This window comes from Desmodus rotundus, chromosome 12 (genome assembly GCF_022682495.2).
Source record: "Desmodus rotundus isolate HL8 chromosome 12, HLdesRot8A.1, whole genome shotgun sequence".
Taxonomy (NCBI): domain Eukaryota; kingdom Metazoa; phylum Chordata; class Mammalia; order Chiroptera; family Phyllostomidae; genus Desmodus; species Desmodus rotundus.
Genome location: NC_071398.1, coordinates 69050559 through 69065409, shown reverse-complemented (window position 1 = coordinate 69065409; position 14851 = coordinate 69050559). Strand labels below are relative to the sequence as shown.

The 14851-nt window shown below is 40.7% G+C and overlaps 1 pseudogene; it reads right to left on the bottom strand.

Moving 5' to 3' along the window:
• Nucleotides 1-2748: 2748 nt before the first annotated feature.
• On the bottom strand, nucleotides 2749-3025 carry LOC112314044 (large ribosomal subunit protein eL43-like; annotated as a pseudogene).
• Nucleotides 3026-14851: the final 11826 nt, after the last annotated feature.

The following is a 14851-nucleotide window of genomic DNA, read 5'->3' as shown; positions in this document are numbered from 1 at the left end:
AAGGGCTTATGGGGCAGGGAGGGGGAGAATGACTAGACTGTGTTCTTTGCATAAGATTAGCTGCTACTATGCTTTCCTTGAATGTATCTCCTGACACATCACCAACCACTCGTTATGATAAAAATCAGCGCTCACTAAGTGCCAGGCGTGGTCCTAAGCGTTTGCATGTCTTAACTAATTTAATCTTTACAACAGTCCTCTGTGATAAGGAACTGTGATTATTATTCCCGTTTTAGAAAAGAGGAAACTGAGGAGCCAAGAGGCACAGCCGAGGCCTCTGACCCCGGAGTCAGCACGTCTACAACTGTCCCTCCACCTCTTGTCAATAAGCAGGGCCGTGACTACCCCTCAGTCCAGCCCTGATCCACACAGTGGAGCCACGCAGTGGTCCATGGCTAGGACCCATCCCCACAAGCAGGGATCTTGCCTTTCTGGATGACAGACCCCTTTAAGAATCTGGTGGAAGCTATAGACACTCTTCCCAGAAAAATGCACATGCACGCACACACACAATTTGTACACACTTTAGGAAGTTCACAGATCCCCCTCAAGTCTTCCCATGGCAAAGGGGTGAAGGCGGAAGTCTTCTTGGGTAAGGGCTTCAGCCAAGGATATTTTCCAGTCTGGAAAGACAAGGCCAGCCTTTGAGTTCTGAAGGTTTCATGTATTGAGAGAGTGGAAACAAAATTCTGTATCTACATTTATTTACTTCGCCAGAGAACAGAACAGAAAGCAGCCTGTCCTGAGAGCTCCGTGTCGGGGTCAGTCCCTTCCACACCCACGCTGGAGGAAATCTCGTACTTCTGCGGCTTCGCGCCAGTGCACGTCTGTGGTCTCTAATCCCCGATGGGCCTGTAACACTGCTTGGCACCGCTTGCTTGTACCAGATGAACTGTTACCAGACTAAAGGGGTCCCTCTGCCTGTGCACACCAGAGCCCAGTAAGACACGAACAGGATCTTGTAGCAAAGAAAGGGTTTATTTTCAGGAAGTGGCCCAGGCCCAGAGCCCACGTAAGCTAACACTCAAAAACCTGGCTCCCCATGGCTTCCAGGAGATGGGTCATACAAGGGAAAAGTCATTAATCATGGCGACTGAGGGCGTTGGGGTCGTGGTCTCTACTGATTGATCAGTGCTAGAGGTGGTTGTTAATCAGTTTACCTGGTCCTGATGTCAGTCATGGTGTTGCTTCATCTGGATTTACTGCTTTTCTGGGCCTGGAGTTGAAACACAACCAAGGTCTATATGTTATTTCTAGTTTGGTTGAAATTCTGTCTCTGGAGTCCATAGACCCGAGGCTTTGTTCCTAAGATTATTCGAGGCTGACCAGAGCCTTGTTGTCCGAAAGACTAAAGATTAAGGGAGTGAACATGCAAGGGAGAAGGAGGCAAGTGAGTCAGGGTGCTGGATGAGGCCCCCTTGAATCAAAAGGAAAGAAAGAAGAAAAGGTCATACTGAAGACATGAAGTTGCCGTGAGGTTACAAAAATACACACCCATTCTCTGCAAGGCCATTCAACCCTTCTTTAATGATTCTTTGAGCCTTACAAGTTTTCATGTGTGAGAAAAAGCACCATTGCACATATTTTAATTCACATCCTCTAAATTTTTAATCCAGTTTCTCCCACCACTTGGGCTCTTGACTCTTGTATTTGTTTGTTTATTTGGGTATTTTTTAGAGGCTACCATGCCTGGCACCAGGCTGGGCTCCGGCATACTCCCCATGATGTCTGTTCTCATGGAGCTACAGCCCAGAGAGAAAGACTGCCATTCCACAAATAGTTACAAATATGATGAGGGTTACTAAAGGGCAAGTATTACCAAATGTGTTGATCTGGGGGGTTCAGGAAGGCCTCTCTGAGCAAGTAACATTTAAAGCTGAGTCTTGCCCTGACTGGTGTGGTTCAGTTGGTTAGGCGTCTTTCTGTAAAGCAGAAGGTTGCCGGTTGTGTTCCCTGTCGGGGCACATGCCTGGGTTGCAGGTTTGGTCCCCAGTCAGGGCGCATAGGAGAGGCAACCCATTGATGTTTCTCACCCTCTCTTTCTCCCTCCCTTTCTCCCTCCCTTCTGCTCTCTCTAAAAGTAAATAAAACCTTTAACAAAAAATAAAGCTCAATCTTGAAGGATGATATGTCAGTTAGGAATGCTTTGGGCTGCAAACAACAGAAAACCAAACATTGAAACCAGGAAAATGTTTATTGTTTTCTTAAGAAGTCTGAGAGCAAAGGGCTCCGGGGTTTTTAAGTGGCTCAGCAATATCAAGAGCCATGAGTTGGCATCTCTTCAGTTTTCTTTTCTGTCAGTCATTTTTAAACCTCAGTCAGGGCAGAGAGTCAAGTGTGACTTTCTTACATAACGTCATCCCAAAACAAAAAGAAGAGACAGGGTACTGTTTCCCAAAAAGCTCTCTTTCAAAATGGCACAAAAATTCACTGACAAGTTCCCACAAAAAGGGAAAAAGTGCCTTTAAAAATATTTTATTTATTTTTAGAGAGAGGGGAAAGGAGGAAGGAACAGAGGAAAGGAAACATCGGTGTGTGAGGGAATCCACCAATTGTCTGTCTCACGCTCCCAACTGGGGACCTAGTCTGCAACCCAGGCATGTGCCCTGACTGGGAATTGAACCAGCAACCTTTTGGTCCACAGGCCGGTGCTCAATCCACTAAGCCACATCAGCCAGGGACTTTTTTTTTTTTAAACATAAATTCATCCATTTATTATAGACTAGCATGTTTCAAATTGTGGAGCTCCTACTGGTCTTTCAATTACTTCAGTCTTCTGATGACGGACTTTAATGTGACGAAAGAAGTGGCGTTGTAGGTTCAGGCACTGCCAGTGACTGTTTTCACGCAGGACCACAGTACCAGATCCCCATGGCTCACCTCGTCTTCTCAGTTGCACCACAGAAGGAGCAAGTGTACTTGCTGTGCTGGCTGATTTAAATTTTCTTCACCATTTTCCTGAGGGAATTGCCACGATAGGTATCGTAATTACCAATGATCCGACCTTCTTGGTGCATTTAGCCATGTGCCGCAAACTAGGTCAGAACCGAAAAAGTACCTTTTTTCCCCAAAGTGAATGATATGCCCTTCTCAGATGAGCAAAGAGGAAGGGGTTGCCGTGATTGACATGGACCAGTCATGATTCATCCCATAGCACACTGAGGACCCTCCCTTCTCAGAAGACCCCTTCGTTGAGGGTGAAAGGGACCACCAGTTCTGGATATGGAAGCCTAGGTAATTCAAACAAATCCTCATACCAATAAAAACTTTTTTAAAAACTAAAACAAGTCATCTTAAAAACATCAGAGAAGTAACAAGGTTTGAGAATCCCTGAATTGGGGTGCTGAGGTACTGAAGAGGCTGGGAGTGGGGAGGAGTGAAGCCTTTTCCCTGAAGGCTGCTTATGCCTCGGGGATTTTGTTCTGGGAAAGCGTGAGCTGCAATTCTGGCAGCCTGAGGGGCTAGGGTGAAATTGCAGAGTCGGAACCCTGACAAGAACAAGGATCTTAGTGAACGTTGCTCTGCTTTGGGTGCAATGCTAAAGGGATGCATGCTAGGTGCAAGAGTGACCCCGAAAATACCAAGCCCTGAACTTGATTTAAGGTGTTTCCCAATTGCTAGTGTCCTCAAGAGACAACAGAAAAATAAGAAGTTCTCTTTAGAGGAAGACAATAGTATCTTGAGTGTCAGGCATTTCTATAAATAATTTTTCAAAAACAATTTCTAGCACACAAAGATAACCCAAGGATGTAAGACAGCATCAATAAGAACAGAAGATACAATAGAAAATAGAAGTAGGCTCATAGGTCTCCAGATATGAGTTATCAGCATAGATTACAAAACAATGATGTTTGTTATGCTCAAGAGATAAAAGTCAAGAATGGAAAATTTGGCTAGGAGCTGGAAACTTTAAAAAATGATATAGCAAATTTAACAGGTAAAAAAATATAAATTCTGGAATTTAAAACTAAAATAACCAAAATTAAGAAACTAATAGCTATAGCCACAGATTAGAAATAGCAGAAGGCAAAATTCATGGTCTGGAATATAGGTCATAAGCAAATATCTGGAATAATGATAATGGAGTAAAAAGGTAGAAAATGCAGGAGTGGGTAAGAGACATGGATGTCACAATGAAAAGAACTGAAGAGGGTCCCATAAGGAAGGGAAAGAATGGACATAGGCAATAGTTGAAGAAAAATGACTGAAAATTTTCCAGAATTGATGAAACACACCAAATTATATATTGAAGAATCCAATAAATCCTAAGCAGGATTAAACAAAAGAAAACAACACTAAAAACTCCCCCAAAATATAGCCTTACACCTTATAGTGAAACCGCAGAAAACCAAAGACAAAGAAAAAATAGTAAAAGCAGTCCTGGCTGGTGTGGCTCAGTTGGTTGGAACATTGTCCTATAAACCAAAAGGTCACTGGTTCGATTCCCAGTCAGGGCATTTGGGTAATCGATGGATGTTTCTCTCTGAGATTGGTATTTCTCTTCCTCCCTCTCTTCCTCTCTTCCTCTCAGTACAGTGTGGCATTGGCATATGGGTAGACGTATGGGACAATGGAATAGAATTCAGAAACCAGAAAAAATTCTCATGTTTACAGTCACTTGATGTTCCACATAGGTGCCACAAATTCAATGGGGGAAAGAATAGTCTTTTCAATCAATGGTTCTGGGACAACTGTATATCCACATACAAAGGAATGAAATTGGACCCCTATCTCATGTCATACACAAAAATTAGCTCAAAATGGATGAAAGACTTAAGTGTAAGAGTTAAAACTATGAAATTCTTGGAAACAAACAAATGGAGGAGTAAATCTTCATGACCTTGAGTTAAGTAATGTTTTTCTAGATATGACATCAAAAATACAAGCAGCTAAAGAAAAAAAATAGATTATTTGGGCTACATGAAAATGAAAAGCTTTTGTACTTCAAAAGATACCATCATGAAGGTGGAAAGACAATCCACAAAATGGGAGAAAATATTTGTAAATCATATACCTATCTGATAAGGGTATTTAAAAATTTTTTAAAAATTTATATTTAGGCTTGGCTGGTGTAGCTCAGTGGATTGAGCTCGGGCCTGTGAACCAAAGGGTCTCGGTTCAATTCCCAGTCAGAGCACATGCCTGGGTTGTGGGCCAGGTCCCCAGCTGGGGGCTTGTGGGAGGCAACCACACATTGATGTTTCTCTCCTTCTCTCTCCTTCCTTTCCCCTCTCTCTAAAAATAAATCAATACATTAATTAATTAATAAATGTATTGACTTATTTTTATACAGAGGGGATGGGAGGGAAAAGACAGGGAGAGAAACATCAATGTGTGGTTGTTTCTCATGTACCCTCTACGGGGGACCTGGCCCGCAACCCAGGTGTGTGTCCTGACTGGGAATTGAACCGGCAACCCTTTGGTGCCAGCACTCAATCCACTGAGCTACACCAGCTGGGGCTGATAAGGGACCTTTATCTAGACTATGTAAAGAACTCTTACAACTTGGTAATAAAAAGACAAGTATTCTATCAAATAATGGACAAAGGATTTGAGTAGGCATTTCTCCAAAGAAAGCATACAAACGGACAATGAACACATGAAAGATGCTCAACATCATTAGCCAGTATGAAAATGCAAATCAAAACCACAATGAAATACCACTTCACACCCACCAGGATGCTAAAACAAAAAAAGACAGATAATGACAGTGTTGACGAGGACATGGGAAATTTGGAACCCCCATATACTCCTGCTGGGAAGGTAAAATAATGCAGCCACTTTGGAAAAACAATCTGGCTGTTTCTCAAAAGATTAAACATAAGATTTCCACATAGCCCAACTATTTTTCCTAGGTATATACAAGAGAAATGAAAACAATTGTCCACACAAAAATTTGTACGTGAATATTCACATCAGAATGATTAATAATAGTCCAAAATGGAAACAACTGAATATCCATCAGAGGATGAATGGATAAGTAGAATGTGTGATATCCATACAGTGGAGAATCATTCAGCCATTAAAAAAGAACAAAGTACTGCTACATACGACTACAAGGGTGAACCCTGAACATATTACACTAGGTAAAAAAAATGGCTCATCTATTGAATGAGTCCCTTCACATGAAATTTAGAGAATAGGCAAATATCTGCAGGGACAGAAAGGAGATTAGGAGTTGCCTAGGGCTTGGTGGGAGGGTAAATGGGGAATGAGGATGACCGCTAAAGGCTACAGGGTGTCCTTTTGGGGTGATAAACATGTTCTAAAACCGATTGCGGCAATGGTTACACAACGTTAGTGAATATGCTAAAAACCTTTGAATCGTATACTTCAAGTGGGTGGCTACATGGCAAGTGAATGATATCTCAGTGAAGCTGTTACTGAAGCAAACAACAAACAAGCAAAACACAGAACATAGAACAGGTGGGACAAACTGAAGCTAGTACACTTAAATCCCAAAATATCGTTAATTATCTGAAACATAAATAGACCAATGCACCAGTTAAAAGACACTGGTTGTCTGACTAGATTTTAAAAATGTAATTAGATTTACTAGGGACACCTGTGTAAGTTTCAGGTGTATGGCTCTGTGATACAACATCTGTATATTGTATTGTATGCTCACCTCCCAGAGCTCGGTTTCCTTCAATCACCATATACGAATTTTTTAAATCCAACTATTTTAAATCCTACTATATGCTTTCTACTAGAATGCTTCATAACTATAACAGGTTCAATTCGCCAGGACGACATAACAATTCTAAATATTTTGTACCTAATAAGATGACCTCAATGCATTTAATTAAAAATTAAATAAATATCTGATCACAGTAGAGATTTTTCATATACTCTCTCACTAGACAAAAATATCAGTAAAGATACAGGAGATTTGCACAACACTATTAACTAACTTTACCAAACAGATACATAAAACATGATACCTGAGAAGTCGTAAAATACACATCCCTCTCAAACACACAAAGAGTATTTACCAAAATTGCCCATATGCTAAATCACAAAGCTAGTTTCAGCAAATCCAAAGACTGGTTAATGATTACACTGCATTGTAAAACCTCCAGAAGGAGAGGAGAATGTTTTGTGGACTATTTGGGGATCTTTTCAGTGTGTGGAAATTTTTCTTTTAAAGATTTTATTTATTTATTTTTAGAGAGAGGTAAAGGATGGGAGAAAGAGAACAAGAGAAACATCAATGTGTGCTTGCCTGTCATAGACCCCGCACTGGGTACCTGGCCTGCAACCCAGGCTTGTGCCCTGACTGGGAATCAAACCAGCGACCCTTTGGTTCGCAGGCCAGTGCTCAATCCACTGAGCCACACCAGCCAGCGCAAAATTTTTAAGTTATTAGTGTTTAAAATCAGTACTTTAAAAAGTTTTTAAATATGTTTATTGATTTCTTAGCACATTCCTTAGCCACAAAATGCAATTATGCTAGAAATAAAAAACAACGGGAGTACAGCATAGGAAATAAGTCCGTAATATTGTAATAATGGTGATGCCAGTGGGTACTGGAAATATCAGGGGAACACTTTGTAAAGTGTATGACTATCTAACCACTGTGCTGTGCCCCTGGAACTAGTACAAAATAATATTGACTGGAAACCATAATTTAAAATTTAAAAGAACAAATAAAATAAAATAAACCCCAAAATGATAGTGAGAAAACCTCATATGTTTGGAAATAAAACAGTATTTTTCTAAATAATCCATGGATCAAAGAGGAAATTATAATAACATTTAAAAGTCTGAACTTAATAATTTAAAAATACTACATATTAAAAATTGTGGGATACAAGCTATTCTTCTGAGGGAAATATATGGCCTTAAAAGTTATGTTAGAAAAGAAGAGCCCTGGCTGGTGTGGCTCAGTGGACTGAGTGCTGGCCTGTGAACCAAAGGGTCGCCGATTTGATTTCCAGTCAGGGCACATGCCTGGGTTGCAGGCCAGGTGCCCAGTGGGGGGCGCGTGAGAGGCAAACACACACTGATGTTTCTCATGCTTCCTTTCTTCCTCCCTTCCCCTCCCTCTAAAAATAAATAAGTAAAATCTTTTTAAAAATTAAAGAAGAACTGAAAATTAATAAACTAAATACGTACCCCAGAGTAGAAAAAGAATAGCAAATTAAATTTGATGAAACTAGAAAAAAGGAAATAATAAAGCTGATGGAAAACATATACACAATAGAATAAAAAGAACTGAAGTTGCTATTTGAAAAAGACTAATGAAACGTGAGAAACCTTTAGTGAGATGGAAAAGGGAACCAAAGAGGAAGGGATACAAATATTATATCAGGAATGAAAAACAGGGCATTACTTCTGTCGCTGCAGAACTTAAAAAAGAACCAAGAGGATATTATGAACTTGATGCTAAAGCATTTGAAAAGTTTGATGACATGGATAAATTCCCAAGGAGAAAAAAAGACCGTTTATGAAATTTTACCAAAGCAGAAATAGAAGTTCTGAATAGGCCAATAACTTTATTAGAATTGAAATGCTAGGTAAACGTTTCGCCCCAGTGCATGTTCCAGGCCCACAAGACTTCATCAGCAATTTCTAGCAAACAGAAGAAATGTGGCCAATTTTATACAAACCTTTTTAGAAAATAAAAGTAATTACACTTAGAGAATTATACTTGCCAAGTCATTTTCAGGCTAGTGTAATATATTGTAAATATTTAAATTTTTTCTATATGTTATGATGTTTTGACATCTAAGAAAAACACCTTTCAGCCCCGGGAGAGATCATTTCCAGGGACAGCAAAGGACCCAGATTGGGGGGTGGGGGTGCCATCCAGAGCCACGCCTCCTCTGTCTGGCCCTCACATCCCAAAAGGCAACACTCCTCTGCCTTAACCATTCCAGGGCCGGGGTCAGGCAACTAGGGACTGCCCCTGTAGCCCGAAGAGAGCCAGATTATTGAAACTATCCAGTCCTGAACCATTCACTCTGCCCTGCCTTGCGTTTCCCACAGAAACCCCAACAAAGGCTGTGCCCTAACCTCACTGGTCCCCCTGTCTCCTGACCACCCTGTAGTCTTTCGGCTTTGGCCCTGTGTGACACTGTGTTGTGGCTTTCTGTCTCTAGGACCTGTGAGTATAATAAACTTTTTTGTTTCCCTGAGCCTCTCTTCTTGTGACCTCTCCTGACTTACCATCTCCTAACAACCACAAAATAAAGTATGAGGAAGAAAAGTTACAGGTAAATCTCATTCATGAACAATGACAAAAACTTCTAAATAAATATTAGGAAGTCGAATCCAGCAATATATAAAAAGGAATGATACACCATGTCCAAGCTGTGTTTATTATTATTTCAGTAATGCAAGCCAAGTTTAACTTTAAAAAAAATCAATGAATTTATTATATTAACAAACCAAATAAGAATGAAATCATACACCATCTCAATAACTGCAGGAAAACTTTTTTAAAAAAAGAGTTTATTTATTTATTTTTAGAGAGGGGAAGGGAGGGATAAAGAGAGGGACAGAAACATCAATGTGTGGTTGCCTCTTGCGTGCCCCCCACTAGGGACCTGGCCCGCAACCCAGGCATGTGCCCTGACTGGGAATCAAACCCGAGACCGTTTGGTTTGCAGGCTGGTGCTCAATCCACTGAGCCCCACCAGCTAGGGCAGGAAGACTATTTAATAAAATTCAACATACATTTATGATATAAACTCTTAGTGAACTAGGAATAAAAGAGGACTTTCTTAATATAATGAGGGATTCCTACAAAGCCTCAAGAGCAAACATCCTTACTACTGGTCACACATTGAAAGCTTTTCCCTTGAGATTAGTGAAGTGATTTGATTAACTGTTGTGTAGCGAATCACCTCAACTCTTTAGTGGATCTCAGAGATTCTGTGCGTTAGAAGTTTGGAAGTGGCTTAACTGGATGGCTCTGGCCTGTCTCCCATGAGGTTGAGTCCAGAAGTCAGCTGGGACTGCAGTCATCTGAGGGCTTGACTGGGGCCAGACGACCCTGCAAAGTCACTCACAGGGCTGTTGGCAGGAGGCCTCACTCAGTTCTTTACTTGTTACTGGCTGGAGTCCTCAGTTTCTAACTATGTGGGCCTCTGCTCACAAGGTGGTAGCTGGCTTCCCCAGAGCTAGTTTCTAAGAGAGAGAGGCAGATGCCACTGTTTTTTATGACTCAGCTTCAGGAGTGACATAGCATCGTTTTTGCCATGCTCAGCTGGTCACACAAACAATATGAGAGGGGACTGACTGCACAAAGGTGTGTACACCAGCAGGCAGGAACCTGGAGGCTGCCCCGGAGGCTGGCTACCACAATCAGGGACAAGACGAGGTCAGGGTGCCCTCTCTCTACTTTCCGTCAACATTACTTGGAGGTTATCCAGGGTAATGAAAGAAGAAAAAGAAATAAAAGGCAAAAGGATTAGAATGAAGAAACAAAATTGTTGAGGTTCACAATAGGTGTGGTTGTGTGCACAGAAAATCTCGAAGATTCCACGGCTAAGAGGCATCTTCTTTCCCTCCTAAACCACCAACCAGGTGCCTGAGCCTTCTCTCTCATGCTGCAGTTTTTCAAAAACAGTTCCACGGAAAGAGAGTTCAAGGTCTGGCAGTGGGCGAGGCTGCCCTGTAAAAGTTGAAGCTAAGCAAAAAAAGACAGGAAAGATAAATCTTCGGATTACAAAAAAAGTCTAAACAAGGTAAAAAGGAAACAAAAGAAAGAGAGAGAGTTAAATTCAAAAAACGAACTGAGACTGGAATGTGAAGCCTATCTTGAAGAGAAGGGGAGAGGAGGAGGAGGAAGACTACTGGGGACAGCCGCGCGGGAGACGGGAAGGCCCGGTGGGTGCGCAGGAGCTGGGGGAGCCTGTTTTACACCGGGTTTGTCAGTGGTCCCGGTACCTCCCTTCGAAACAGTCTATAAACTACGTCATAAATGTGTAGCCCTAGAAACAAAATTTAAGTTTTTTAGTAGCTAAAAACCTAAAAACAAATTTTCAAGAAGGTGGAAATTCTACCTCACTTTATTCTGTTTTACAAATTTAGATAAACTTCAATTTTTATGAGCTGCTGAGTTTTCTGAATAACCATAAATTGAATCAAAGAAGACTTTATTGTCTTGCATGTAAACTTAACATTCCACAGCAGGGAATGGGGCAGTTTTTATTACAGATAAACAAATTCTGGTGAAATACGAAGCATAAACCAATGGCAATTTAGAATCATAATCATGCATTTAACATGTCTTAGACATTTTAAATGGTCTACCTTCCATATCCATGTTTTTAAAATAACTTTATTGAAGCATATTCTGCATATCATACAATTTAAGTGTACAATTCAATATTTTCAGTAAATTTACCAAGTTGCATAACTGTCTCATAAATCAGTTTTAAAACATTTTCCTCATTCTAATAAAATCTGTCATGCACATTAAATCTTACTCCTGCCCCCCCCCCGTCCCTCCCCCTCCAGGCAACCGCTAACCTACTCTCCGTCTCTACGGCTTTGCCTTTCCTGGATATCTCATGTACATAGACGCACACATAGAATCATACATACACGCATACAGTACGAGGCCTCTTGAGCCTGGCTTCTTTCACGGGGCGTAATGTTTCTGATGTTCATCCATCCCTAGCATGTACCTGCCTCTGTTTTGTTCCTTTTAATTGTATTCCATTGTATGGACATACCACATTTTTTCTGTCCATTCTCCAGTTGACAGACTTTAGGATGTTCCCAATTTTGTTTCTATCTTGGTTATTATAATGTTGCTAAGAACATTTGTGTGCAAATTCTTATGTGGTACATGTTTTCATTTACCTTGGGTAGGTACCAAAGAGTGGAATTGCTAGGTCATGGTAAATGTGTGTTTAATCTTTGAGAAACTGCCAGTTTTCCAGAGAGACTGTACCATTTTTTTATTCTTACCAGCAATATCCAAGGCTTCCCATTTTTCCACAACCTTGATAACATTTGTTGTCTGCTTTTTTTTAATTATAGCCATTTTAAGTTTCTTTTTCAAGATTTTATTTATACGTTTTTAGAGAGAGGGAAAGGGAGGGAGGAAGAGAGGGAGAGAAACACTGATGCACCCTGACCAGGGACAGACCGGGGACCAAACCTGCACACCAGGCATGCGCCCTGACCGGGAACCAAACCAGTAACCCTTTGCCTTGTGGGACAATGACCAACCAACTGAGCTGCACCAGTCAGGGCTTAATTATAGCTATTTTAATGGTATCTTGTTGTGATTTTGATTTCCATGTCCCTAACCACTGATGATATTGAGCATCTTTTCACTTGCTTATGAACTGTCTTTATATCTTTTTAGGCGAAATATCTATTCTTTTGTTTTTGCCCAGTTTTGATTGGGTTGTTTGTTTTCTTATTATTGATGTATGCAAGTTCTGGATGTCCCCTTCTGCATGTACATGCAGCAGGTGGTCAGTAGAATTGTCTGTCAAACACAGCTTTACTCTGGTCTTTATTCTACTCCCTCGCAGAATGAGGAGCTATCCTTGACATCTCTGGGACTGGTAGTCTAGTTTCCCATCAGCTTTGATAATGTGCTCTAAGGGCCTAAATTTTTATTGAGTATATGGTGTGTATAATATTAACATTAAAAAAATTGATTAACACTGTATTAGTTTCCTATGGCTGCTGTAATAAATGATCATAAATTTAGTGTCTTAAAACAACAGAAATTTCTTTTCTGACAGTCACAGAGGAGGCCAGAATTCCAGAAATCTGAGTCCAGAGTCTTGTCTTGCAGAACTCAAATCCAGGTGTCAGCAGGGCTGGCTCCTTCCGGAGGCTCCAGGGAAGAATATTTTGTTTGTTTTTTTCCAGCTCCTGGTAATTGCCCGTATCAGCCATTCCTGTCTCAGCTTCCACAGTTGAATGCCTTCTCCCCTTTTGTTGTCACATTTCAATCTGTGTTCTTATCAGGACCTTTATGAGCACATTTACGATCTGCCCAGATAATCCAGCATAACCGCTCCACCTCGCTGTCCATACCCTCAGTCACACCTGCTTAGTCCCTTTTGACACATAAGTGAACATTCACAGGTTCTAGGTAATTAGTACCTGGATATCTTTGGAGGCCCTTGTTCAGCCTACCATACTGTCCAATAGAAATGTAATATAATGTGAGCCACAAATACAAGCCACATATGTAATTTAACATTTTTTAGTAGCCACATTTTTTTTATTGTTATTCGATTACAGTTGTCTGCATTTTCTCCTCATCCCTCCACCCCACCCCAGGCAGACCCCCCTCCCTCCCCGGCCTCCACCCTCCCCCTTGGTTTTGTCCATGTGTCCTTTATAGTAGTTCCTGTAAACCCCTCTCCCCACTGTCCCATCCCCACTCCCCTAGTAGCCACATTTTTAAAACAGTAAAATGAGACAGGTGAAATTAATTTTAATAATATATTCCATTTAGTTCAATATGCACAAAATATCACATCAACATGTAATCAACACAAAATTATTAATAAGGTAGCTTGCTTTTTATCCTATAAGTCTTCGAAACCCGATGTTTTTTACACTAGCAGCACACTGCAGTTCAGACCAGCCACATGTCTAGTGCTGGGTACTCGCGCATGACTGGTGACAAAGTGGCCAACTACTAAACTGGGAAGTCACTGGAATAACTATTCAGAAAAGGATGGCGACGACATGGACTTTCTATTTTTAACACCTGCATAAAAAATTTGTACAAACTGTTCCTAACGTTAGTGTCTGATCATTAAATGCTCCTGAAAAAGAATGAAGTGGGAGGACTTGCTCTATAGATATCAAATTCTATTATAAAGCTATAGTATTGTGCAAGGATGAACAAATAATATATCAGAGGATCCAGAAATAAAACCATGCAAATACGGACACTTCATTTATGCCAAATGCCCCCCTCAGAGTAGTGAGGAAACGACAGTCCTTCCAACAAACGCTGCTGGCAGAGCTAAAACGTGACCCCTACCTCCCAGCATAAACCAAGATCAGCTCCAGGTGCGTACTAGTCTTAGTGAGAGTGGCAAAACAAACACTTTTCAGAAGATAAAATGAAGAGGCTCTTTGTGATCCGGGTGTAGATTTTTTAAAACAGAAAAAACACAAAATATAGTAACTACATTAAATTTAAGAATATCTTTTCCTAAAGACACTATTAAGAGAGTGAACAGTTAAACCACAGAGTGGGTGAGATATTTTCAACATATTATGTGCCAAAGAATTCATATCCAGAATAAAGAACTACAAGTTAATAAGGAAAAGTCTAATATAGAAACACGCAAGAGACCTGGGCAGGTATCTCACAGAGGATGTCCGAATGGCCAATGAACACATAAAAAGGTGCCGAATCTCATCTATCGTCACGAAAATGCAAGTTACACGCGCACTGAGATATCAACACAAATTCACCAGAATGTCTGAACAGACAGACACAGCGCGATGAGCTGGTGAGGCCTGGAACACGGGAACTCATGCCCTTGGTAAGTACAACCACTTTGGCACTATCTAGTTTGAAGAGATTCTATGACCAGAAATTCAATTTCTAGCTGTATACTCAATAAAAATGCATGTAACATGTACTGCTTTTATGTTACCATATTTGAAATAGCCGAAAAGTGGGGGGAAAACAATATCCATCAACAGTGGAATGGATAAATTGTGGTATATTTCTGAAATGGAATTGTCTATGAAAATGAATGAACTATGGGTATGTGGAATAACATGAATGTACGCTTTAAAAGCCAGATACATACAAAATGCATTCTGTCTGATTTCATTTGTATAACATTCAAAAGGGGGCAAAATTAAATGCTAGTTATTCATAATAGCCCAAAGACAGAAA